The sequence below is a fragment of the Cebidichthys violaceus genome, unplaced genomic scaffold (assembly GCF_023349555.1).
Source record: "Cebidichthys violaceus isolate CVI_PGR_0920_01 unplaced genomic scaffold, fCebVio1.0.p SCAF_6, whole genome shotgun sequence".
Taxonomy (NCBI): Eukaryota; Metazoa; Chordata; class Actinopteri; order Perciformes; family Stichaeidae; genus Cebidichthys; species Cebidichthys violaceus.
The window spans coordinates 7,873,213-7,899,635 of NW_027176816.1; the positions used below are offsets into that span (position 1 = coordinate 7,873,213).

A 26,423-nucleotide genomic window follows, 5' to 3' on the forward strand; every position below is an offset into this window, starting at 1 on the left:
GATGTGTAAATATGCAACTGTTTGGTAACACAGAATATATGCCTTCAAATTAAAAAAAAATGTATTTGCATATAAATTCAGTACTTAAGTATATTGTTTGCTTTTCAGGTCTGATATTTAAATCTGAGTTACTCAAGACTATATTTGGACATACAAAGTACAGTAGAGACCCCACGCCCCAAGTGTATCAGTGATATTTTGAAATGCATAACGAAGCGCTGTTTTTCAAACTCTAATCCGCTTAGTGTTTGTGCTGTTAGAATAATCTAACAGCTTCATGAGCCGCAGGACACTTTATATTTTATGGCTCAACGTTGCCACCTGCTGGAGAAGATTGTGTATGATTCTTGAAAGGGACAGGATCTCCTATGAATACCTTGCAATGGTGTTGAATACGCACATTGTAGTGACCCCGTTGCTTATCAAAAAAAAGTCACCACGATTGCCGATTGCTTGTTTAGACGCGTTCCATAAATAAAGTCCAGTTTCCAATTTAGGCATTTTATTTCTCACATAAACAGAGGACAACCACTTTCTCTGTGATAATCCATTTCTTCAACATGGACTAAAGAAATCATAACATTTACATGCATTAAATATTGCAGCTCTCTCAGCTGTGACTGTCCAGCATCTTATGTGGCCTTACGTTGCCCTCTAGTGTTAAAACGTTTCACATTCAGGCCTGAGTACTTTTGAAAAAACTAGACTGCATCTACCACAGAGACATTGTTTACTATAGCCAAACTGAAAGACAGCAACATCTCACAGAGCGACCTATACGACAGAATACTTAAGAGTCATCTATCAGCAACAAAATGGCCTTCATAAATATATATATAAAACTGATACTGGCACAAAATACAATCCCTCAAACGATTATATACTTTTATCAGGGTGTGTCTTTGGTCATTTCATATTTCATATGAATGCTTTCATTACATTACATTACATTACAGTCATTTAGCAGACACTTTTATTCAAAGCGACTTAGTGAATTCAACATTGGTAATCAAAAGAACTACTAGTCACCAGAAGTCATAAGTGCATGAACCAGAGCATAAACCAGAGCAAAAGTTAAAGATCAAAATGTCAGCCAAATTAATCTAGCAAGAACCAAAAAAAACTGCCATAAACTGAAACCCTTTTCCATGTCCATTCAGTGGAAAGATCAATAAAACTTAAGATTTCTAAAGCAATTATAGTGCAAATACGTAAAGCAAACATGTAGCAGCATATCAAACACTTCACAAATTCCATGACGGACTGAGGTCCTGCACTGGCTTGTATCAGGTGTTCAAGGAAGAATGTTTCACTTTAAGCGTGACGTAATTCGAGGCGGAGACATCAAGAATCAGACGGGGTGGTGTAATTCATGTTCTTCTCACTGGCTTCTGCCTCCATCTTGACGTATTTACGCAGGTATCGGATGGCTGACAGAGCACTTACATTCGCCAGCAGAACTGTGTGAGAATTGATATTAAAAGTGAGTCATCGCGCAACATTGAATTCATCTATTCGCATAAAGTTCACTTTTATTTCAGTGCTTTATTAATTTGACCTCAATATTTATTGGTAAACACATTTTCAGAATATCAATACCAGTCCTTAAAAAAATGAAATAAACTGATTTCAATATGAAATTCAAAGTAAAAAAATCTTTACATAAAAACATAAAATCTTGCTTTTTAAAGTACATTAATACTGCATACACATACCAGCCTTCCAGGTGTCTCCAACGTGTGGGTTTGCAGTCTTCAGTACCCACGACGCAAATGCAATACAAACCAGACACATGTCTGACTGTCTGAGAGGCAGAAGGGAGGCATCCAACCCTTCAACGACAGTGACAGAGTATCATAAAAAAACATATTAAATCCTTAAATGTGTCACATAAAATGACAAAAACTATCCACAGAGTGATCCAGTGAGAGATCAAGGGTTTTATAATTGGCACTAACACACCAACAGCTGAGCACAAGCCCCCAATATCATGTTGGCGCTTCCTGTTCAGTCACACTGTGACCCGGTCATCTCCCAGCCTCTGCACAGATTACTGTTATGCAAACATACAAGGCTGCTTGATGCTACTGATATTTAAAATTATGACTCGAGTGGCCTTGAAGATGATCCTAACTGGAAACTGCTGAACATCAGGTGGTATATTAGTAGCTTGTAAGTTATTGTCTTAATTACAGCTCAGGGAAAGTTTAAGAAGAAGGATTTACACAAACAAAATGTATTAAAAGGCATTTTCAATTTCCTTCACAGCCAAACAAACTATAGCGCTCTAGTGGGAGCTTTGAGAGGACACTCATTTAATGAAGTCAAGTTATCACGTACAACCCCTCCTCTAGGTTTTCACCACCACGTGCCTGACAGCTGAGGTAAGAGAGTCCGTCCCAGCTGACTGAGTGGAGAACATATCCTACATTACAAATGTCCATGTGTGAGGAAAACACAAAGAGCTTAACTGACAGAGGTAGGATAGATTACTATTAAGACACACTATTTTTAAATCCAGCAGTGAAATATGTACAGGTTTTGATTTTAAAACTTTTTAAAAGGTATATGTGTATTCAACTAAAGAGTGAGAGCTATCTGTGTCAGCTTTGTGATAGACCGGCAGCCTCCCAGGTTTCACAAAGATTGTGATTTGTGGTTAGTAGTTTCACTTTGATGTGAAACTATTATTTCAATTATTTCAATGACTGTAAAAGCATACATTAAACCTTAATTCTGTTGTTTAATGACACATCATTGTGTTCATTGTGTGAAACTGGACTTACTTGGATTCGAAACAGCCGTCTGTAAGTCCTCGTGTCTGAAAGCCTGCTGGTACAAAAGTGGATCAGGAAACATCCCGTCTTGCTTTCCCAGAGCATTTAGAGGATGAACTGACCTTCCAAGGGATCTGTCACTTTGCCTCACAGGTACACGAGGTAGAGGGTTTGAGAGAGTCTGCTTCTGGACTGTAGATCCGGTTAAACGAATATTCCTGAAGGAGAGTGTGGTTTTCCAAAAAAAATTCTGTCTGAGGTCACTGTCTGTGAAGAAATTCTCATATATGTCTGTAGAAATCGGAGATGCGCTTGCTGCATGGTTAAACCTTGACACCACCCTCACAGGACCACCTTCTTCTTCATCAGATTCCACAGAGGACTCATCAGAAGAAGAGGATGCAAAGAAGTGATCATAAGCCTCAGGGAACTGTAGATATCTGTTAGCTGAGCGAGAACAGGAAAAGATAGGAACCGGCTCGTCTTTGGTCTGATCTTCTGTAGGGATGAGAGGGTAGAAGAAGCTTTCTGTATCAAACTCAGAGAAGAAATGGTCATAAGTTTCAGGGACAGAATTTCCATCAGTGTAGCAGGTGGTTATGTTATCTGGGGCCGGTTGGCTGGGAACTGATTGCTTTCCACTGAAGAGATACTGAAATATATCTGTGAGGGATATTCTGTAGCTGTCCATCGATAATGAAGCTAAAGAGTCCATGTCTTTTTCTTGCTTAGGCATGTGTCCATCAGTGAAATACTCTACTTTTTGTAATCCTCCCTCGTCTAAGGTTTGTAAAGTTTGGACTTTCCTTGTGTATCTCAAAGACTCAGATTTCAGGGCATGTAGATTATGCACGCTTACATTTTTAGAAATCTTTCTCAGGCATGTTTGAGCTCCTTCAAAGGGAACCGGTTTAGAAATGTCCCCAACAGATGTCAACGTCATATTCTCAGGCCGAATATCAGCGCCTAGACTCTCCCACATGACACTGCTTAAAGAGGAAGAGTTGGCTGCTATGACAGAACCTGAACTTGTTTCTATAGAATTAGGATCGCCAGGTGTGTTTTCATTAGTTTGTTCAGATTGGGACTCATCCAGTTGAGTAAAAAAGCTTGAATCCGTCACAGCAAACATGCTGGTCTCCTCACTTTCCTGTAAAGGTGGAAGGGAGCTGGGTGGAGCAGCTTTACTGATCATTCGTAAACCCAGAATATCATTTATTGTCAGCATCTCCATCTCTCTCCAAAAAGAAGACATAGCAAACACTGAATGCTTTGAATCTGGTGCCTTTTGAGATTCACATTCTGCTTTAGATGCTGTGATGACATCTTCTGCTTTGACCACTAAGTCATTTGAGTCATTTGATACAGACTGGCTTTTGTATTCAGATGTGCCATCTTCTTCCTGGTGGTTTGCCAGCATTAGTGATGTTGTTTCTCGTTGATCTCCATGGTCCTTTTGATTGACAGATAAACAAGAACTTCTTGACATGTCTGTGATATTTTCATTCGAAATTGACGTGACAGATTCTGTGTCCAGAGTGCAGCAGGATGATACTGGTGTAATATCTGAAGGACTTGTTGGGAAGTCTTCAGACATGGACGTCTTGGTTTCTCTCTGACTTTTGACTATGATTTTGCCAGACAGAAGCGGATTCCCACTTTTAAAAGCCATTATTTGTGATGCTGCGCAAAGTTTGGATAATGTGTGAGGCACCAGTGGACGTTCTGTTTGCTGTGCTTTATTATCTATATCAAAACTGGTGGAACCTTTAGCCAGAAAGTGTTTATCAGGCAATGCCTTGCTGGTATCTGATGTTGATTTAGCAAAGCCTACTTGACTGGAAATCTTTAAGAACGGACAGGCTCTAGTTTTGAATTCCTTGGGTTTTGTGTCATCAGAACTGCTTAAAGACATAGGAAAGAGAGTCCTTTCCAGTGTAGATCTATATTTGTCTGTGTCTTGACAGTCAATTCCCAACTGTTGTTGGGGCTCAGCTTCTCTTTGACACAGTATGTGCTCGTCTCTGCCGGAATTTCCAGCCTCCACAGCCAGGACCGACTTAGCAGCGGCTAGTTTGTCATTTTGGCTGACTTCCACTGCGGGATCATTTGACTTTGCGCTTGATAAAATACTTATTGATTTGACCTCTGCTGTACAATATTCTGGATATTGTTCGTCTTCACAACAAATGACAGAATGATTAATTTTGTCAGACTGCTGGAGAGTTCCTGCACAAGTGTCCTTTCTTCCACAGTGTGCTGTTTCTGTGGCCAGGTATGATTTACCGGTTACACCGTCAGTAATTGAAACTGGCCACCCACTTGATTCTACGACATGTAATTTGCTATTTGGCTGCAAATTTGTTGCCACATTACCGCTGTTGTTTGGTGCAGACATTGCACTGTCATCGAGTTGACTCGAGGGGTTTACCGACCTATCGTTAGTTGCACTATTTTCAGCCGAGTCTGTTGCTTTACACCTTCCCTTTCTTACGATGCGCTCTGGTAAATATTGGCATTGATTGTAGTGAGCAAGATAATCTACTTCGATCTCCTTAAGAGATATATTCACTGGGAGATTGCTGGTGGCTGAATAACTAGTTAAAGATGAAATACTTTTTTTTTGTGGTTCGTTTAAATAAGATGAATTAATATCCTCAGATAAACACAGACCTGATCCTCCTCTCCATGCATACTGTTCTTCTTCTGAATCACTCTGCTTGACTGAAACCTGCCTTTCACATCCATGCACACCGTCAGCTGGCTCAACACTTAGTCGTCTCTTTTTCCTTCTCCTTCGTTTGCTAGAGGCAGATGGAGACGATTGTTGGCTCGCAGTTTTGTTGGTGCGCGTTGTGTCCAACTGTAAAACATGCGCGCTTTGGTCTCCCTTCCTTTTAACATGTGTCACTATTTCTAGATTACTCGATGAATCAGTGCTACACTTTTTAGAGACAATTAACTGACTTGTCAACAACTCTTCCTGATAAACATCATCCAGGGGTGTGCACGTTTCCACTGTTGTCACACTGTCAGTGTGAGGTGTTGTTTCTGAGCAGACAACCCCCTCCGGTGAGTCATGAGACTGATTCAGCTGTGTTTCCTCATTTACTCTGGTTTCTGTGCAGGCCTCCTCTCTGGCGAATAACCTCGTTTCTGGGTTTGTTGATTTGTTAGTCTGGAGCACGAAGCTACTGGCTGCAAGTTCGGGGGAAATCTTGGAGCCAAGCACGTCTTTTTTCATTGTGTTTATGTTGCTGATGGCGTCGACGGGCTCTGTGGTCTCTTTGCCAATTGCTGTTTCACCGCTGGCAGACAGAGAGTTTAATTTGGGGATATTTTTTGGCCAAGAACTGCTGCTGGCTTGTTTCCCATCACTAAACCGCTCCTTCTCCTGTATTGCCTCTCTGTTTTTTCCATCCCTCGCTTGGCTTGGCTCAGTAAGTTTCTCAGCCTCTGTGAGATTTTTCAGCCTTTCAAAGAACATATTGACAGACTGCAGGTGTATATCCTCCTCGCTGCCAGAGAGCACGCTCTCCATTCCACCGACAGCGTGTTCGCTGAGGTAATGCTCCACAGGGGAGCCCTCGCAGTCTGGGGGGCCATCGATGGGGCGGTCAGCCTCTAAAAGGCCTGCTGTTTGGTCGACTTTCTGAAGCCTCTTAGCAAGAATGGACCCCGTGTCATCAATGTCACTCATCCCAGAGTCATCCACACCTGCTAATGAAGGGGGAAGCAGGTTACACTCTTCACACTCCGCAAAGAAGCATTCCCAGTCCCGGTCACAGATCTCCACGCTGTATTCAAAGTCCTCCATTTTGACTTTGCAATATAACCTGCAAAAATCAATCAAAAGAGCACTACTTCAAACGTAATCACTGGTAACAAAAATAGTTTATTTAGGTATGATTTTATAGATCTGTTCAGAATAAATGCTCAAGAAACATAATGCAGGCAAGAATACAAAAAAACTGAGCTGTCACAACCTCTTTAAAAGCCATTGTGGAATAAAAAAACAAGCATGCTGGTTTATAATTTTAAGCAGGTTTTGCAGCACAATTATTCCAATATTATAATAATATAACTTGTATAATTTCTAGCAAAATGATATAATCTAATCTGATATAATATAAATCTTTTCAAGTACTTAAAACTAGCTAGTTAACTGAAAAAATGATCAGTTAAATAAAATGTAAGTATTGGAAGCATGACAACAAAAACTACTTTTCTCTTTAATTCTAACTGTCTGCACATGTACTTGTTCATCCATGCAGGTTTCCTACCTGTCCTGCTTTAGCTGTGACCCTGGTCTACAGGAGGTGAAGGTCTAGGAAGGTCTGGAGTATCAGCAGCACCATGTTGTGTGTCCTCTGGTGAGCACCATGTGATTTGATAAATATAGAGCGGCGCTTCTGATCGCGTAATAGACGCAACGTTCTTACTGCAGCCATCTTCAACAGAGGCATAAAGTTTCAGAACTTTAAATAGACTTTCCACTAGCAAACTGCTCATTGGATACGCAGTATTTTAGATGTTACTACTGTTTGAGTTGGAACACATAGCTGTAATGTAGCTGATCTAGATCATTCAGCAGATATAGATTTATTAATTCTATATCTGCTGATTCAATCATCCCCTCCCAGCAGATGTGGGAGGGGGGGGGGGTGTCATGTGAAGTGTGTGTCAGTCAGCTGATACCTCACTGCTGTGATGTCATGGGGTGAGTGATAGTGGATCTGAATGTTTCCAGACACTGCAGGAGGCCAGAACGCTTAGGGGATGAGACTGGAGCTGCATCACATCGACTCATGTGACCCACCTAAATGACAGACAAAAGAACCTTTAGTAAAATCATATTAACTTAATTTGAGAGAACATTAAAAGTGTTTCTACTTTTACGAGCAATGAAAGCCTCTAGTTCACTTACGTGAAAATAGATCTCTGTGAAAGAGGAGATGTCTTGTCTAGCACTTAAACTTTTTAAATAAAAATTAGATTTGCATATTTATAGATTATAATATAGACTCGTTATGGCTCATGAATTTCTGATAGTAAACTATCTGGTCTGCAACTGTAAATATTGGTATGTCACTAAGCTGTCATCTACGACAATAAGACACTGTAAATATTTAGCAGTTGTTAAATAATGGATTATGGCCCGGATGACCTGAAGCTCTTTTTTTTACTGTACGGTCCTACATGTTTTGACTTCTTGTCTTGCTATATTTGTGGTCTTTTTCTCCCGTGTCTGCTTTGCAATTGATAGGTGCAATCTTAAGTTGATCTGTCTTTCGGATATGTAGCCTACATTTACTTTATCACAATTCAACTTTAAATTTAAGAAATGAGCATTCTGGTAAGCAATGGGAGACACTTGGGTTGCTGAAATTATGGCACAGATGTCAGGCTAAAGTAAAAGGCTTACTTTCTGCTTGAATGTGAAATCTACAATTAGGGAGGATGGCTTATCTGAGAAGGTCTTGAGCCTTTGTTTACAGCTATCAGTAAGACTTAGCAAAGACAATGTGATTATGGGGGCATCTCTGCTGTCAAAATGTCAATGACCCTAAAAGATACAAAGATAACCTATCAGTCCTGATCTCATTATCAACTGTTAAACTGTACTTAACAGATGCCTACAGAGTCAGTTGAAGGTATTGATAAACAATGAAGGCATCCCATTTAGAAAAAAAAATCCTCAGTATATTCTACTGATCGTTGACGGTGCTGTTTTGTAAATTAGCTACATGAAAAGTGGTGAACTTGGAAGATTCTTCACAATAAAAGTCTCAATTTGACAGCATGTTAAGCCATATCACAGCACTTCAAAATGATGAAATCTGGGTAGCCCAATTCTTACATTTTAAAGACACGGATCGGCCAGATTATCCTTCATATTGTCACTCTACATTCACAATTTACATCTCACTCTTTCACAGGCTGTGACTACGGCCTTTATTTGCCTAATTTTCATCACTATAGATATTTATGAGAAAACAGACCCTCTAATTAGCCAAACCACAGGCTGGGCTGTGTGCCCAAGAGCCCTCTCAATTCATCAGCTGTGATAAAGGCAGACAAGCCAGGGCCTGTGTGGCTTCTGCACCTGGGGCAGCGGGCCGTTTTGACACGGGTGGGATTCTGTTTCCATCAACAGGATTAAGCTCTTATGAGTCAGTTCTCTGAGTTAAGATTGGAATCTGTTTGGGCTGCTTCACAGTGGCTTAAGCTACATAATTTCACCCTAATTGTTTACAATGTCGGCCCCGGCAATTCAGCGTCAATTAAACAAAGCCCAGTAAACAGACACATTCAGCAGCAGCTCAGTGACATGACGTTTAAACAGAGGCGAGTTTGTGTATGGTCCTGTTACCAAGCATCCTTAGTTGGTGGCATCTTATGTGTCAGACAGGGGTGCAAAGTCTTAATTATGGTAAAGTAAAGGGTAGAAAAACAGCAAACGGTAGACAAAGATTACTTTTTTCTGATGTTTGGGGAGTGTTTAAAAAGCATTCAGCCTGTTTCGCTATTTACGAATGCCACACAGGTTGATGTAGACTACTTGCAGAAGGGCTTAACTGCTAAGAGTTAGAAAAAAGTTCAAAACAATGTGATACAATGAAAGGAAAGAAGTTTTCTATTACACGACATTAAGGTGCAAAAGAGTGAACTTGTGATTAAATGTTTAAAAAGAGATTCACTCATTCTCCGGGTTAGTTAGTAGTCATTGATTGAAATGTAGTTTGTGAAAAGGAAATGTGCTGCAGTATCTGGGGCTAAATGGAGTGAGGAAAGTGTGTTCATCTCATATAAAATATGAATGAAATGATTTCCTTGTATTTCAACATTAAAAATGATGCCCTTAACTTTCTTTCTTTCGATATGATCAATTATTTCCTGCACATTAGCCTATTATACATTTAGCTCCTGCTTCTTGCATGAGTTTATTATGTGGACATGTTCCTTATCTCTTGTTTCATTAATCTTCTGTTAAAATGTAATCCTACACGTTTATACTTCTGTTAAAAGGCCCTGTTTGAATCAAATCTGCATCAGTTCTAAATGAGTCAATGCATATATATCTTGCACTATTCGTCCAAGAATACTTTCCATGCATAGACTTGATTACTTTCTCACAGAAACAAAGGTGCTCCTAAATGTTTTAATCGTCCGTTTTACAATACCAGGAACTAGTCTAGTCCCACATTGTGGCCTTCTGGTTCAGTTAGGAGCAGTTCTGCGCACTTGCGAGGACAATAGTGAGATTTGATCAGGTGCAATAACAAAACGTTATTCTCCTCATCTCAAATGTCACCGACAACATTGCAGTATCAGTGCTCGAGCTACTTGGGGGTCATGTCAAAATCCACCAAGTCAACTCTGCAGTATTTAGACTGCACCACAGATTATGAGAAACAGACTCATGTTTCATGTTTTAACAGAGTGAAACATAAATGAGGCAAATGTGTGTTTAGGGCCGCTGGACATATTAAAATAATTGAACTTACTGACTCACTGTGCTTGTTGACCGTGAGACGACGTCGACAGCGTCAATGCAGGAAAGCAGTATGTCCTGTTAACCACAAGATGGCGACCACCGACAACCAAACCGACCACGTAAAGATCCACTGGTGGTAAAGGATATTTGAAGCGTAGCCTAATAAAATGATTGCATATAACACCACATTGTTACATACTCAAGTACAAGTTACTCAGCAAAATGTACGGATGCATCAGCAGCGAGTACAACAAGTAACTGACAGCACGAGCTACCGCCAGCAGTCTGTATTCATTTTTACTGATGCATTGCATCCGGTCGGGTGGAGAACATTTTAACGACGTTAAATATTAGTACGTGGTTTACTTCTTTACAATGTTTTATCTTAAAGCCATGCACCCATGACACAAGCATACAGGTGTTTTCACCTATTTGATCAGACTTATTTTAATTAGTATGTGAAAGAGTGCAGACTTGTGTGCTTGACTCACTTAACTGTTAAATTTGACCTGCATCAATTTTATTAGTGCATGCACTTCGGTGAGCTTATTAAATTCGACTTTAGTTCCAAGATACAGTCGAAAAAGCCCAGAAAAGACGCCTTTGTGTGCAGGACTTTCAATCTACAAAATAACTAGTATATGTAACTGTCAGGTGAAAAGCACTATATTTAAGTAGAACACAGCATGAAATGAGATTAGGCTAGTTGAGTTAAGTAGGATAAGTATCACACATTTTTTACTTAATTACAGTACTTGCATAAGTATATTTCACTATTATAAATAGGGAAACATAAGGCTGCCTAACAACGTGTGAAACAAAGGCACCCAGGTACACCACATTAAAAATGCATGCATCCCTCAATTCAAAGAGGACCCAATACAATTATAATTAGGTTATAATTAGGTTTGCTAATCTCGGTGGTTATTCTAACCTAAATAAGGAAATGGATCATTCTCTAAAAGCGACCTTTTTAAGTGGTAGAAAACCCAGTTTGGCAAATGAGAGGCCAATATGTGTTTTTCTGTATAATCTACTCTTTTCTACAGTTTGAGCAGAGAATGAAATCCCTCTAATCCCATGTAATGTTATAGACTGTAATGTAACGTATATAGTGTATTGAAATGCCATCAATGCTTCATTCAAACAACTCACAAACAATCTTTCTTGATCCTTTCATTGTCATTTTACAGCTTTTGTGTCTGCTCCAGTTCAATCTATATGGCGCTGTGAGACAACACCTCATTGCCAACGCAGTAAACTTGTATGTTTTTAATGGTTAAATTCCCGGTACATGTTTAGGAATAAAGGCTGTGTCTGTGCAACAAAAACACATATTTCAAATTACAAATACTATCATTATTAAGATATTCCCCTAAAATCAACATGCTTTGTGTCGATCAATAATCTTTTCTTCTCTCCATATTGTTTTTGATATGAAACTGATCACTCTTGCTGACAGCTATATGGAATATTTAAACTTACAGCTGCACAAAAGATTCTTTCATAGTGTGCAGAGTCCTCGTTGGCTACATTCACAAATCCAATGCTCGAGTCTATTGGTTCCATCTCCATTTCTTTCTTCCCCCTCACCATTATGCATACAACCACTTCATTACACATTAGCTAGTGTCAGGGTATTTTTAGACCTCCACATATCGGGTCAAATTCTTCTTTCATTTTCCAGGCTTAAGGTTGTCTGACTCTTAGCACATAAAACAATTTAGCTCATTATCGCCACTTCTTCCCTTGAAGTGAAACAGCTGAAGTGATTGTAAAGCGAGACGACTGAGACCTACACATTAGCGAAGCTGAACAGAGCACAATTAAGGCAGCAGACGCGTGACATCAGCTATGTGCCCGAGGTGTGTGGTGACCCTGGCTGACTCTGGTCCGTCTGTGGTCTCTGTCTGTCCGGACCACATACAGCCCTGCAGGCCTCATCAGCTGGGTTGAGTCGTGAAAGACGGCCAACACGATTCCCTTCATCTGCTTTGAACAACAGATTTTCATTGTTATAGTGACAATATTTCTATCTATTGGACTGTGTACATACATTGAATCAAAGTTTAACATGCAAAGACCATGAGAATATTCCAAAAACGCAATTTAAAGACCTGAACCTTATAATCACATCCAGTATTTTATTGTGTTTATCTTATTTTAATTGTTAATCTTACTTGATTTCCTCTGCTCCTTTCAAAAACCTATTTTCACATGGGGTTTGTAAAAGTGTCATCTAATCTAAAACAAAAGTTTAATATAGTTTCAAACCTCCTACTCAGCATCTTTGTCTATGTGTCCATGGCCACCATTGGACTTATCTTTATTTATTTATTTATTTTATTTGTTAATTTCAGTGAGGCTTGAATTTAATTAAAATTTCTTTCATCCTGGCAGGTTTGTGCTCACTTTCCTTGGAGACCAAATAATACCCTTCCTTCCTTGTCTCTGCTTCTCTGCAGACAGACTCCTGAAAAGCTGTTTACCCTGGGTTAACCATACGGCGAGCTGTGTGAGAAATCATTCTTCTCTCGGCGGACTCGGTGGGTTAATAAGTTATCTGAGGACAAAGAGCTGACAAGCCCACCACCACAAACCGAGCGATGGCCTTCCTTCCTTTGGCCCGGGTCACTGGGGGTTATCAGTGACAGGGGAACAATAGGAAGTGGTATGACCAATCACATCATAGCACTGTCACTCACCTCCTGCATGCCTCCACACAACTCTGCAGAGTGCTGCTGCATGGGAAACAGAGCTGTCTGTCCACCGCTCATAACACGTGATACACTCAGGCTCCTGTGCTGTCACCACTTTAACCAACGTGTCACATAGCATGGAACAGCCTGTTGACCTAACATTTATTACTACTGGTCACTGTCTGAGGCTGACAACAACTAGGGCCTGACATGACTGTCCCAGTGCATGACCCATCAACAGACGTTAAAAATGAATTAAAGTGAAAGCAGACTTGTTGCTGGCAGAATTATGACTTACAAACATTTCTAGAGCTATGTCAAGAAGTCGAGAAGATGCAAAAACTAGAGTAAATGAAAATAAAATCAAAGCATTTGCAAGCGTATCTCCATTTCTTTTCATGTTTGACAGTGTGGATCATGATCATTAGACCTTACAGAACTTTTACTTATGTGCAAACAGCAGCAGTGACAGTAACATAAGAGTGCTGCAGGGATGTGGTATTTTTGTAGGCCAACCACAGACGTTGACATCGCACTGGTTACCTGGACAAAAAGACAATTTTCCATTGAATTATTGCAGAAAATATACTCAATGGCAAACAAATGTGTATGATACTTACACATTTTTTTCAGCAAGATAATGAACACCATTTTTATGATTTTTGAAGCGTGACGCAATCAACCAAGGGCAAAAGCTAATGGGTACACAACGAGGTGGGAAAGGTGGACTAGTCGGCATGATGCCGTTTTGCAGTCTCATACATCCACTTGTTAGTAACCGCCTTTTTTAAGACATGTAAAAGCTTCACGAGAGGGGTGATTACTGACATATTTAGAACAAAACGGGTACAGACATTTCAGGCATCTAACCAAAAATATATGAGGGGCCTATATATGATGAATTGTTGCAGATTAAACAACTAACTACAATATAAAGTATAGTAGCTTCACCTTGACCAGCTACAACATTTGGGTCATGCTAGATACTGCTTTCTGCACCATGAGTACCTTTACTTTTGATACTTACATTCTAATAATACTTCTTACTCCCATGGCTCTCAAAGCAGCAGGCTGCTGTTTTCAGCAAAAAAGCTTTAAAAACCCACTGAATACTATACCTGCACGACACTAAACCACAGACTAATGCAGTTAGATGCTAGATGGTGAACATTATGTAGCATTTAGCATTTAGAACCAATGTTTGATCTGAAAAGATAAATTGTGTAAGCTGTGTAATTTAAATAAGCAATACAACCACACTGTAATGAAAGGATCTCATATTCTCTGGGTCTAAAATTATTTTAATGTAATTTTTTCAAGAGTCGGTTTAGAGATTGTAATGGGCTCATAAGTGGTAGATCGCCTCTTGTAACAGTGTTATCTTTAGATTTGGGCTGTAACATGATCATGAAGTCACTTCTCAGGGTGTCTACTCAGCAGTAAGGAAAAGGCGTACTGCACAGGTTGCAGCCTTGTCAAAACCAGCCTGTAAATCACAGCTGGAGTGCGCAGCCCTGCCGTGCACACCCTCAGGCCTGGAGTCTACACACAGTGAGTCAAATGCCTGTTTGCCTGTGCTGATCCTTGGCTGCCCTCTGGATCTGAGTCAGCCTGGCTGGTAAGAGTGGGCGTTTTGCTGCTGAGGGCACGGGCCTTCCCCCTGAGTAACCTCAGCTTCGTCGCTGGGTAGAATGACTGAGAGAGGGTAGAATGACTGAGAGAGGGCACAAGTCCGTCCCTCAACAGTAAAGATGCTTCAACTCCACGACCTTGTGGTTAAACAGCCACGTATTCACTCTTCAAATCTGCAGCTTGTTTGCTTCCTGTTGATGTGGATCACCCACAGTGTTAAAACGACTCTCCCCTGAAACCACTCACTGCACAAGGTTGTCAATGGCTGACAACAGAGCCTCGACAGTGAGGTAAACTGTAAAGCCTACCTCCCTGGTTTGTTTAACCACAGCTGGTTGTTTGTGGGCTGACATTTACTAATGGTGCGTCGCTTCGAGCCTGAATGGCGCATTCTTGCGCTGACACTTCAGATGTTTTTTACTCTTTTCCCATTGAGGTCCAGAAGACTGTGGATCAAGTAGGACTGAAAGGCAGCTAAATTAACACAACCAGTCAGTCAATGCTGGCCTTTGCCGCCTGAGAGTGTGGAAGAATTTGCATTGAGGCCACACCATTCACGTTACAATACTGCAGGTCCCTGACAAGTGCTCCAGTCCTCGTCTGGGCCTCGGGGAGGGCAGCTCTCCAAGGAAAGAGACTCTTCACTTGTATGATGCCAGAGGCCAAACGGAGAGCTTAGGTAACAAGAGGCAAGTCGAAGCTTATTTGCTTGGTAGTTGCCATAACAGAAAGAGTAATAAGTAGTATTGGCTGATGTGTTCCTGCTGCCTAATGAGGCACAACAAAAGCAAACAGTCAGAGGTCAGCATTACCAATGCTGTCAGCTCCTAAAACCCCTCAGAGCTACAACTCCTTCACACTGCAGAATAATCAACATCAACTGTCAGGTCTGTATGCTTGAATGGTCAGAATGCATGTAGGCTAATGCTGCAATTGCACATTGTCGGCAGAATGTGAAGAACAGAAAAACTTCCCTTTATTCATACTTGGGAGTGTCAATGCATTGTTCCAAAAAATGGTGACCCCTCTGCTAAACAGATAAACAGATAAACAGCCTAAAGTAGCTACTTTGTTGTGTTACGTATTACAGACTTCTAATTTTTAATTAGAAGAATTAGTCAATATTTAATTTAATTTAAATGTAACTGAAGCCATACTGCAACCAAGTGGGAGAAATCGTAACCTTTAGAAATGTTCAGTCCCGGAATTTAAACTCGGAGCCTGACATGAACGTTGTTTTCCCCCTAGGATTGAAAGGTAAGATGGGAAAGCACCAGCGGCGTTTCAATTAACTCAGAAATCATCTAATGGGATCATACTATTCATCAAATATTAAAAAGAGATAACATGTAATCATATTTACTGTATATGTTGCATATATATTTGGTTAATATATGGCCTGTGATCTACTCTATGGTATTAAGCCTTATAATAGAAGTGGGTTGGGAGTGAAGCCGGTATTTGGTACAATTTACTTTCCACTGTGGAGACTTAATTAAAGTCAGGGCTTGCTAGTAACTTAATAACTGTGTTGTTGGTAAGTTATGTTTTGTTTGATCAAACTTGACTATTGTGTGCTACAATTGACTTGAAAAACTAGATTTAAAACCATTTCAAATGAAAATGAGCACTGTAAACACCCTAATCAAGACTACTAAACAGTACTCACTACAGTAATCAAATATTCAGCTCTGTTCCATATTAAGCTTCTTTTGCATGAAAACATGCACCTGATTAGGACAAACAATTGGCATGAGTACTTGTTATTTCGTGGTCCTTTATAGTCCCTATACTATACTTACTAGTCCCAGTCACAAGTCCCTTCACCCACTCACTGCCATGTTGCCTACAGTCGTCACAGAACATCACATTCTTAGCTGGGTCATATACCAGCCACTCTCTATACTTCCACTTCTCGTTAAATAATCGTTTCTTTTTTGTCTCCTCATTTTCATTTACATCAGGTTTTCTGTTCTCTTTTTGCTTTACGCTACTTAAGTATCGCCACATCGTTACTCCTGTCAGGTTTTTTTTGTTCAAATTGTCGCTCACTGGTCCAAAAGACAAAAGATGGACGATTGGGTCAATTGAATGAGTAAACGGTTTGCGCAGGTGCTCATGGGAGTTGTAGGATTGTAATGCCATGTTACGATGAATGAATTATTTCAGATGCCTTTTGACAATACTACCATACTTTACAGTGTGACCTCAGACCCTCTAGGGGTCCAGTGGCATGCTCCCCAAAAGAAAATGTTGTACATTTCAAAGTCAAATGCATCCATCTAGTGCACTTTGAGAGCAAAATTATAAGGCGATATATATGAAAAACTCTTTTATGCTCTTGTTTTTGCAGTGGTGGAATGTATATGAGTACATTTACTGAAGTACTGTATCTAAGTACAATTTTGAGGTAATTGTAGCCTTGTTTACTTAAGTATGTAAGTATTACTTAGTATGTAGCCCTGTTATTAAGGATATAAAGTTGTTAAAATTACCTCTTTCTTTACCAGCTACAACATTAAAGGGATGAAAACATAGCAGCTGTAAAGCTGACATGGAGGGAGTCGCGAGACACTTTCACTTTCCGGGTCGAGCCGGTCGCTGCACAACACTGGGGAGGAAATGTAGAGGGCCCGCCAGCCTGCAATATTATTATATCTCATAATCAAACCAACCTTTTATTTTGAAATTTACTGAGCACATTTATACTCCCCAGAAGAGGAACCCCACTGATTTTAATCCCACCATGACCTTTCCTCTCGCTCCACCCACAGGACAAGCACTCTTCGCTCACTATGTTGCACTTTTATATTGTGGGATGTAATGGACATTGCAGCCTTTAGGGGCTGCTAATGGTGCATTGCCCTTTTTTATATTTGTGTGTATAACTTTTATTTCTTGTAGTCAATGCAAGTTTAGCTGCATCATACAATAGACTGTATAGTTAAAGGCAGGGTTGGTAATCTTGAGAATTTAGTGACCCAACCTGAAAACCCAGCCCACTGTTGCAAAGTCTTCTCCAATGACAGTAGCTAGCAGCACTATCTCAAAAAGTTTCTAAATATAGCAAGAAAGTTGCCAAGTTGGCAACACTGACTCCCTCCAAAGTCACTCCCACAAAATGATCAGAATAAATTCAAACAAAGAACATGGCTATTTTTAGTACTCACAGCTGTTAGCTAGAAGCTTGAGGAAGACTCTCGTGACAAGTAATGAGTGCACAGGCAGAATAGGTTAGGGTAGACAGGCAGGTAGCCCATCCAATCGTTTCATCCGGGCCGAATGAAATAATTGGACGGACATATTACAGTCCTGCGACAATCACTGATATCAGATTTTTTTGATTCATTGATTGCTGTCAGGATGTGATGATTTTATTTAACAAAAATATCATATGAATGTTTTTGAAGAAGATTCCCAACCCGTCCTTTAATAGAAAGTTTGCAGGTAATCCAGAATGCTCACTAGGACAAATAAATGGTCTCACATCACCCCCATACTCAGATCTCTTCACTGGCTCCCTGTAGCATAAAGGATCCACTTTAAAATTCTCAGTCTCACTTACAGAGCACGACACGGTCAGACTCCTGCATATGTGGATGAACTACTTTTCCCTTATTCACCAGCCCGCACTCTTAGGTCAAATGTATATCATTTTCAGTCTGTCCCACACTCTCGCTTTAAGACCCGAACTTTTGAGGCAGTAGCACCAAAGCTATGGAATGCTCTGCCTGCACCCCTACGGTTTGCTGAGTCTGTGACTTTGTTTAAAAATCAGCTTGAGACACACCTGTTTAGACTGGCATTTGGGTAACATGTCATTCTAGGCCTTCTTTTAATCTATGTTTCTATTGTGTATTTTACTGTTTATTGTGCTGTCTTAAATACGTTTAATGTTTTAAAATCTGTTCTTGTATGGTCACATTGTGTTATTTATATTTTCTTCTTTGAAATACCGCTCCTGTTAAGCACTTTGTGATTTTTGTCTACCGGTATATAAAATACATTTTACTTATTTACTTACTTACTTAAAAGCACCGTCTGCAGGACCTCTTCAGTGATGGACTGTGTCCTGACGATGACTTGGAGTGCTTGCTTGAGTGACCTTATTTCCCTCTCCCAACACTCTCCAAAATGGGGAGAACTTGGCGAGGTAAAGGTGAACTTGATCTGTTGGGAAGCGACCTGGCTTGTAGGTCTGACTGCGGTGACGAGAAGGTTTCCTGTAGTTCCCGCTCTCCACCCTTAAATTGGTGCCCTGGTCTGAGAGTAAGTTGAAGGGCTTGCCACAGGGGGCCGCAAATCTTCTCAAAGCCACCAGGAAAGAGTCTGTGTCAATACTGGAGAGGAGATCTAAGTGCACGGCCCTGGTGTTCATACGCTTGAAGATGATCCCCCATCTCTTTTTAGTTCTCCTGCCAATCTTTAGGTGCAGGGACCGAAACAATCAACCCCTGTCGAATAAAAGGCAGGTTTATGGAGGCGTAGCCAGGCCAGGGGGAGATCTGCCATTCGAGGCATTTGTGGTCTTCCCTGCATTCTCTGCAATGATGCTGATACCGTCGCACAACCACCCTACCACTAAGAATCCAATATTTTCTCCTCAGCTCGGTGAAAACTCATTCACTTCCGAAAATCACCAACCACCACTGTAGTGACTGGTCAAATCACAAATAGTTCAGTGGTTCCAGATAGAAAACTTTATTGCTGAGTTTGGTTTGACAGGGTGTACAGATATACCTTTGTAATTTTTGTTTCTGTGCGGGGTTTAGTTAAATGGACGCTCGCAACAGTCAAACAAAGGCACTAACACCCATTTTGGGCTTAATTGGCCTAACTAGTCCAAGGAATAACCAGTCCTGGAATAGTCCAAGTGGTGTGACCTTTGTAACAAAGACAATCATTTATTTTGCTTTATAAATCACACACAAACACACACACACATCAACACACACACACACAAATATAAAAGAGTATGCAAATAAAACATTTATACGATAAAATACAAGTTGGATAAATATGAACATATCGGTGCAACAGTGTGGTTCATTGATGTGTTATTAGTGGAGCTTTAGGAGAAAAAATATCACGCTCCAGTTGGGTGTTTAGCAGTCTGATAAAGAGAGACAACTTGTTGCTTTTGTTTTGTCAATTTAACAGGATGACAACAGCCTCTTCACCCAAGAAAAGAAGAATAAAAAGGAAGAAAACATGTGCAAACAGCTGCCAAAAGCGAACAGGACGTCCGGAAGACCTGGAAAATCTGAACAGAGCATGTCAGACAACAATTAAGGATAAAAAACAATGATTTCCTTCAAGGCCGCTGTTGATAATGATGTCATTACTCTCCCTGGGTTCACTGCAAGTTCTCACCTAATCTTGTATGATTGTTAACCCACAGCGGACTGTGGAGTTATTATAGTGGTCAACGCCTATGCTCTGGTCTGCGCTTCTTCTGCAATCTGTAATCTTCAATGTATGTGTTGTCACCAGACAAAAATACTTCATTGTCACAATATCATGGCTTATTTCATTCTGCATTATTTCATCATGGAACAAATTAACTTAACGTACCGTCAGTCCTACCATGCAGTGTAATATTTCCCCACAAACACAGTTCTGCTTTAATGTCGCCTACACTGTCTCTAAGAATAATCACACTGGGAAAACCCAGAATGCGTCTCAAAGGTCAAAATGCATGTATTTATGTGTGGCAACTTTTGAATGGGGTGATGGGTATTTGGAAGTAAAGGGCCAACAAAGACCATGTACTTGAGCAACTCTATGTACTTCACAATTTTAATCAAACTGCACTGAGCATGGCGTGCTGGGAGAGCGAGCCTACCCCCACTGTAGCCTGGGAAAAAGCCAGCTTGTCTTGAGAACTTCCAAACAATCACTCCTTCCCCTCCTCTACTCGCTCAGAGCTCCCACTGTGTTGTAATATAACCTTAGAAGGGGGTACCAGGGCTGTGAGAGGTTAGTGCTGTCAGTGGGTACATTATGGTAGAAGCTGTTGGACTGCCACACGATATTACTAAATACTAGCTGTTGCTTTGAGGTTGCTGAGGTGAACCGCTCGGTTTTGGCAGGTGGGGAGCCGGGTGGGGCTCGGGCTTTCACAGTAGGTTCTAGTTGATTAAAAGTGTTTCAACACAGTGGTGACCGGTGGTACCCAACTGCTTGCCATAAGGAAACTAACAGCATTGTATATTACAATGATCAGTATGGGCTTATGAGCGTTCCCACAACAATCTGAACATGAGACAGAGTGCATGTGGAGACGGAGATTTAAAAGGGTGAGGTCTTTTTAATATCGTCCCACTGAAAGAATTGAGTCAGTCTCTGTCAGCTTTCAGTAGGTTTATGAGCTCATAGCTTGGTTAATCCAAACACTCAGATTAAAGTAATAGTTCAGTTAAGGTATTTACATGTTTTATAGTTACCAAACTATAACTTGAGTTGTTTGATAGTTGATGTTGGGCAGGATGTGCTGTTGTCTCCCTGCTAATAGGAGATAGGAATATAAAGATGACCCTATCAGCAGGACTACATCATTTGCCACTGCCTCAAAACGGTTAAAAATCACTGTTGAAAAATAATGACTGTTTTCTGATCTGACACCTCTATGGTTAAGGTTTGGTTAGGTTTAGAAACAAAAACTATTTTTGTAGTGTTAGGTAAAGATCATGGTTTGGATGTTTACAGAAATAAACACAACACATAACACAGTGACTGATATGTAGGGGAAATAGTAAAGACTTTTGGAGACAGACTATTATATGAACGTGTGTGCCAACAACAACAAGCTTGACTACGCTATGCTTGTGTCACTTCTCACATGTGTTTCTGTGCCGGTCAGTCACATAGTGTGAGAACCAGATTGACTTCAAGACTCCAGCAAGTAGTGTATTGTAAACAGTGCAACGATCAGATGTCTTTGAAAGACATGTAGAGTGAACTTGGATGTGTTCAGACAGACATTAGCACTGTGTGAAAAACACAAAGCCACTGCACTGAAGCTGCAGGGGTGGCGATGTAGAGGGCTCCGGCAAAAATAAAACAATCTCATCCAGCAACGCACTGCATTTGGCAAATCAAACACGGTTTACCTGGCCATAGAAGATCTCTTCCTCAAACTGGCCTTACTGGATCATATTTCATCATCTCAACATCTGGAGCAACGCACCCCAATCAACACAGCCCCTTGCATTTTTTTATTTGAACACAGTGCTGTTTTGATCTGAATGCTTATGATTTTTAGAATGCGCCTGGAGAACTATTTGTGTTTGTGCACAAGCAAAGAGCATTGATAAGTAATCCTGCTTACAGTTTTAAAGCTTGTAACATAACAAAAAGGTTAGAAGGTGATTGGATGGTAGTAGTTACAATCATATGGTATCGCTCCAACTGGCTTACTCTTGTTCTAGTTGAATTAGAATTTCTGCAAACACAGTTTGTCTTCTTGCAGAAAGAGAAGAAAATGTGCGATTTTAATTTAGCTTTCTCTTAGCCCCACCACTCAACTCCCTCTGATTTCCCCTCAGGCCAGAATGTCGCTTTTACTCTTTTAGTCCTGCTGTTTCACCTTCTCTTATATGACCATCCCCTGTTCCCCTGCTGTGGGCCAACCTGCAATGTAAAGAACCGTCTCCGTGGGAAAAAGGGCTCCACAGGTAAGAGCGGCCTGAGGACAAGCTCTCCCGCTGGGCCACGACACATGCTCACACACTCTGCCCTTTCTCTGGAATCTAACTTCTTTCTTTGACATTGCATTGCATTTATTTGGCAGAAGCTTTTGCCCAAAGCGACTAGCAATATGTTCATTCCAAGTAGGAGCAAGAGCTATACATTGGGAGTGTAACCCTTTTCAGTTTCTTTTGTCATAGGCACATATGTAATCAGGCAGGCATTCTCACACATACTTGCTAGAAAGAAGAATACAACATGTCTTTTGTTTGCTGTTTCTGCATGTGCTCTTGGGTCACCCACCTGCTACCATGAGCTTTATCATCATGGCCAAATGACTAAAGGAAGAATCCATGGAAGTAAAAAGTGCCCAATACAGAGTATGTTTTAGAGTAACATGTTGTGTTGCTGTGTGTTCCCTCTCGCTGCCTTCAGCCATGGCACGACATAGTTGGGTTGGAGGAAGGGAGAGAGGCTGGACTCGGATATAGACGGCCACGCACTCAGACGCATCCTGCTGCGTCTTGCTTTCAGTCCGGAGCTGTTTCAGAGGTTATTGATGTGTTCGCCAACTGGGAGGTTTCTAAACAACTACCCTGCTGCAACAGGTTACAAGTCCAGCTTCCCGCTCATTAGGCTCTAATTGATTGTAATCTGGCCTTTGAGAAGTACTGGCCCGCTATGGGGTTGTTCTGCACATGTGAGGGCCCCCACTGTCCCTTCTACTTGTCCACCTCACTCACCAGCAGGGTCTGGAGTACAGACACAATTGGCCCTCTCAGATGTAATCATTAAAGCGGGTGGGATAGCATGAGTTCTTTCATACATCAGGCCTTGTGGACCAGCTTGAGACCAGGGACAGTGGCCACTCTGCCTGCCCAGTGGGAGAGCCCCATCCTGGGCCGACTATTGTTGGCCTCACCCCTCGACTGGCTGCCTGTGGTTCTGGCTGCATTGGCTTGATTTGTATGCCAAGATCCTGGACCAAAGACAGTCATGCAGGGGAGCTGGGTCAATATTGGTTTTGAGAGCTAAAGGAAAAATGTCAAAATGTTAAATTCTATTGACTTCCCCCCACTGTTATTTGTTTCTGTGGCAAAAAGGCCTAGTGGGCCATTAGTGTAAACAGGGCTTTGTCTTAGGGCTCAGCTTCCAGCAGGAGGCTCATGGAACAAAACCCAGAGATAGAGGGTCTGGTCTGGCTTAAAAATAACTGAGCTGTGGGGCTGAAGAGAGACCTTAAAATGACAAAGACAGAGATACAGAAAACAACCTGTTTTCCCCATGTGACACTGTTGAAGTATGCATGCCATCTTGACCGCTGAAAGTGCTTTTTGGAATTTGGAAAGACCTGCACAAATGTGCGTGAGTGCTTCAGGCTGATTATTAACATTCTTTAGTTGCTTTATTGAAAGGTAAATATCAAGAGAATACGTAATATGACTTTTTGTAGTTTCCGATTGAATATTTACATTGGTCATTAATTAATGTTTAACCTTATCTCTTCCTGCAAGCATGTCCGATGCTTTTCAGAATCATACGTAATGTCTTTTCCACTGTGTCTTTGTTCAGAGGTCCACAGAATAAAAGTTTGGAGCAGCTGTTTACCAGCAGTACATCCCTCTTCCTTTTGCCCTCAGCTCTCTCCAGTCTCTTTCAGCCCTCCAGGAATATGGGATTCTTTTTCAAATCACTTCAATTAACATGGAGCCATAAAACTGTTCCTGCTTGAGTGTTTTCACACTCTTGTCCTCTTTGCTTTTTCCTCTGGTACTCACTGCTTTCTTTTACCTATTCCCCCTAACTTTATTAGGTGGCAGGCTTTTGTGCTGCTGCAACAAGTCACTTCCTCCATGGGCAGACAGGGAGGGAACATGGAAATACTGAGGAAAAGGCACATAAAGGCTTCGGGGCAACTCTTTCACTGAAAACTGCAAAGGGTGTTTTTGTAAAAGGTTAACTTTTGGCTATGAAACAGAAGTCCATGCCTCAACCTGAATTGATTTATCTTTTTGTAATGTTTATCTACTCACTTGTATTTTCATGTGTCTAATTGCCTCTTTTGTATTTAGTTTTATCACTGCTAATGGTTTACTATGCATGCAGTCATACTGGAAACAATACAATGTGTGTGAAATCACACATTATTGCAAAGTGACACATTTCTCTCATTTGCCACCATTGGACCAACAAAGTTGTAGTGAAGTGAGCAATCCATCTACTTACTGACATGTCTTTCTTAACTGGGCAGTAAAGAAGTCGAACAAAGTTTACTTAGCCACCCTTCTCCTCAAGCAAATAACATTTGCATTGCATATTAGTGTGATTAGGCATAATCTAAGTCTTTGAATTCACCTATGAAGATCACAGTTTAACAGATTAACCAGATCAAGTAAAGGAGCAGCACAGGTGCAGTAAAAAGTTACACCTTCACCTAGAAGTCTTGGTCAACATAGAGTACCTGTTTGTGCAACTTGTCTTGCTTGCTTTGTATCATTCCTGGTAGTGCATGCACAGTCAGCACCAAAAAGACCAAGAAGTACCAAATAGTTCACTCAGCCTTCATGGATTAAACATTGTCCCGAATTTTGTTTTGTCAGTGTTTCATTGAGAGTTTTCTTATCACTGAACTATTATGCTCTGCTTGCTACAGTATCAATTTATGTCAGTCTCAAAGGAACTGATCCCTGAAAAATAGGGCCTGTAGACCTCATAAACATATCAGTATGTCACAACTGAATTCAGTTTGTGCTGCATCTTTAGCTACATGGACATGTTGGCGACCAGTTTTAATAAAAATGTGAAAGAATTAGCAAACAGAGCATGGCTTACAAAACGTCATGCTTTGTGAAAATATATAAAGTGTAACGATTCAAACATTAGTAATGTACTAAAATAGAAAATATCTTGTAATAGCTGGACACAACTTTGACACAACACAGTGCATTTTCTGAAGACGTAACAGTACATCAGTATGTTCTTTTTGTTCTTCAGTGACCCGTGGCATTGGTCCGGTCTATGTTCTGCATGACACTGGACAGACCCTCCTTCTACACCGGGACTGCACAGAGACGTGGTGGGTGAGTGTGAGCATTGCCTGTTTGACTCAAGGGGACAAAAAGCTACAGTACAAGGAGAGAAAAAAGGCACCTGTCACCACTGTGAGTACACACATGTGAAATAAATACAACAGTTGTAAAAGGGGGGCCTATTTGGTCACGACACGTCCTCCAACTCTCCCCCCGTATACGCCAACAAACAACCCACAATTCCCTTCAGTAGGGATGACTTTGCATGAACATATTTGCTCATTGTGATTGCCAGCTTTTTGCCAGCCCGTTCTAGTGAGAGAGTGAGCAAACATGCTCCTCTCCCCTGTGGACCTGCTGTAAACCAAAGACTGAAAGACGCATAACAAAAGGAGGGGAAAAGAGCAGTCAGAAAGGTAAAGAAAAGCAGGGATGAAGTTTGAAAGCATCACAGTTGAAACAGAAAGACTAAATAGACTGTGTTTGACTCCACTGCTACTAATACCAATGGTATACCTCTTTACAGCCGCAGAGTAAAAAAGATAGCTCAAACACAAATGGTAACAGTAACTCCTTCAAAATGTTCTAGCCAATAAAAGACCTTTTTTATGGGCAAGAATAACTGAGTTGTGTCCAAATAATGATCATTGTGGGTTTGTGGCTCCTCAGCTTCCTGTGTTTCCTCTCTGAGGACTCTCCTCAGTCATACAGAGTCAAAGGAGTGAAAAGCCAGCTAGCATGTGGGATGAGGTCGTTGCCCACTGTGAGCATTGCCCCGGGGAATTGTTGGACAAAACCTGACTCCAACACCTGACACCTCGTTGTGAATGATCCTCTAAAGAGTGCACATCCTCCTCAGCCAGGCCAAATCAACTGAGCCATTTACTCACTCAACTCCGAGATGATTTAAAGGGTTTGTCCTCTCTTGTTTTGCTATCCTTGTGAGAACTGTATTCAGTGTTGCACTTTCAAATTTTTGTTTTTTTCAACAATTTCACTTAAAGCAATTTTAGAGTGTTATTAGTGTTCCTGAGTGGGACTTATGAACATTAGTGTAAGGGAATTTATGAAGGTCCTCATAATGAAAACATATATAGCT

At 40.9% G+C, this 26,423-nt stretch overlaps 1 long non-coding RNA gene across 1 annotated transcript; it reads right to left on the minus strand.

The window, feature by feature from the left end:
* Positions 1-485: 485 nt before the first annotated feature.
* Positions 486-7,139, minus strand: LOC137889828 (uncharacterized). Its single transcript, XR_011105243.1, has 4 exons — positions 7,061-7,139; positions 2,787-6,613; positions 1,716-1,832; positions 486-1,460 (listed from the first exon to the last, which is right to left on the minus strand). It is a non-coding gene; the product is annotated as an uncharacterized lncRNA (long non-coding RNA).
* Between the last annotated feature and the right edge of the window lie 19,284 nt (positions 7,140-26,423).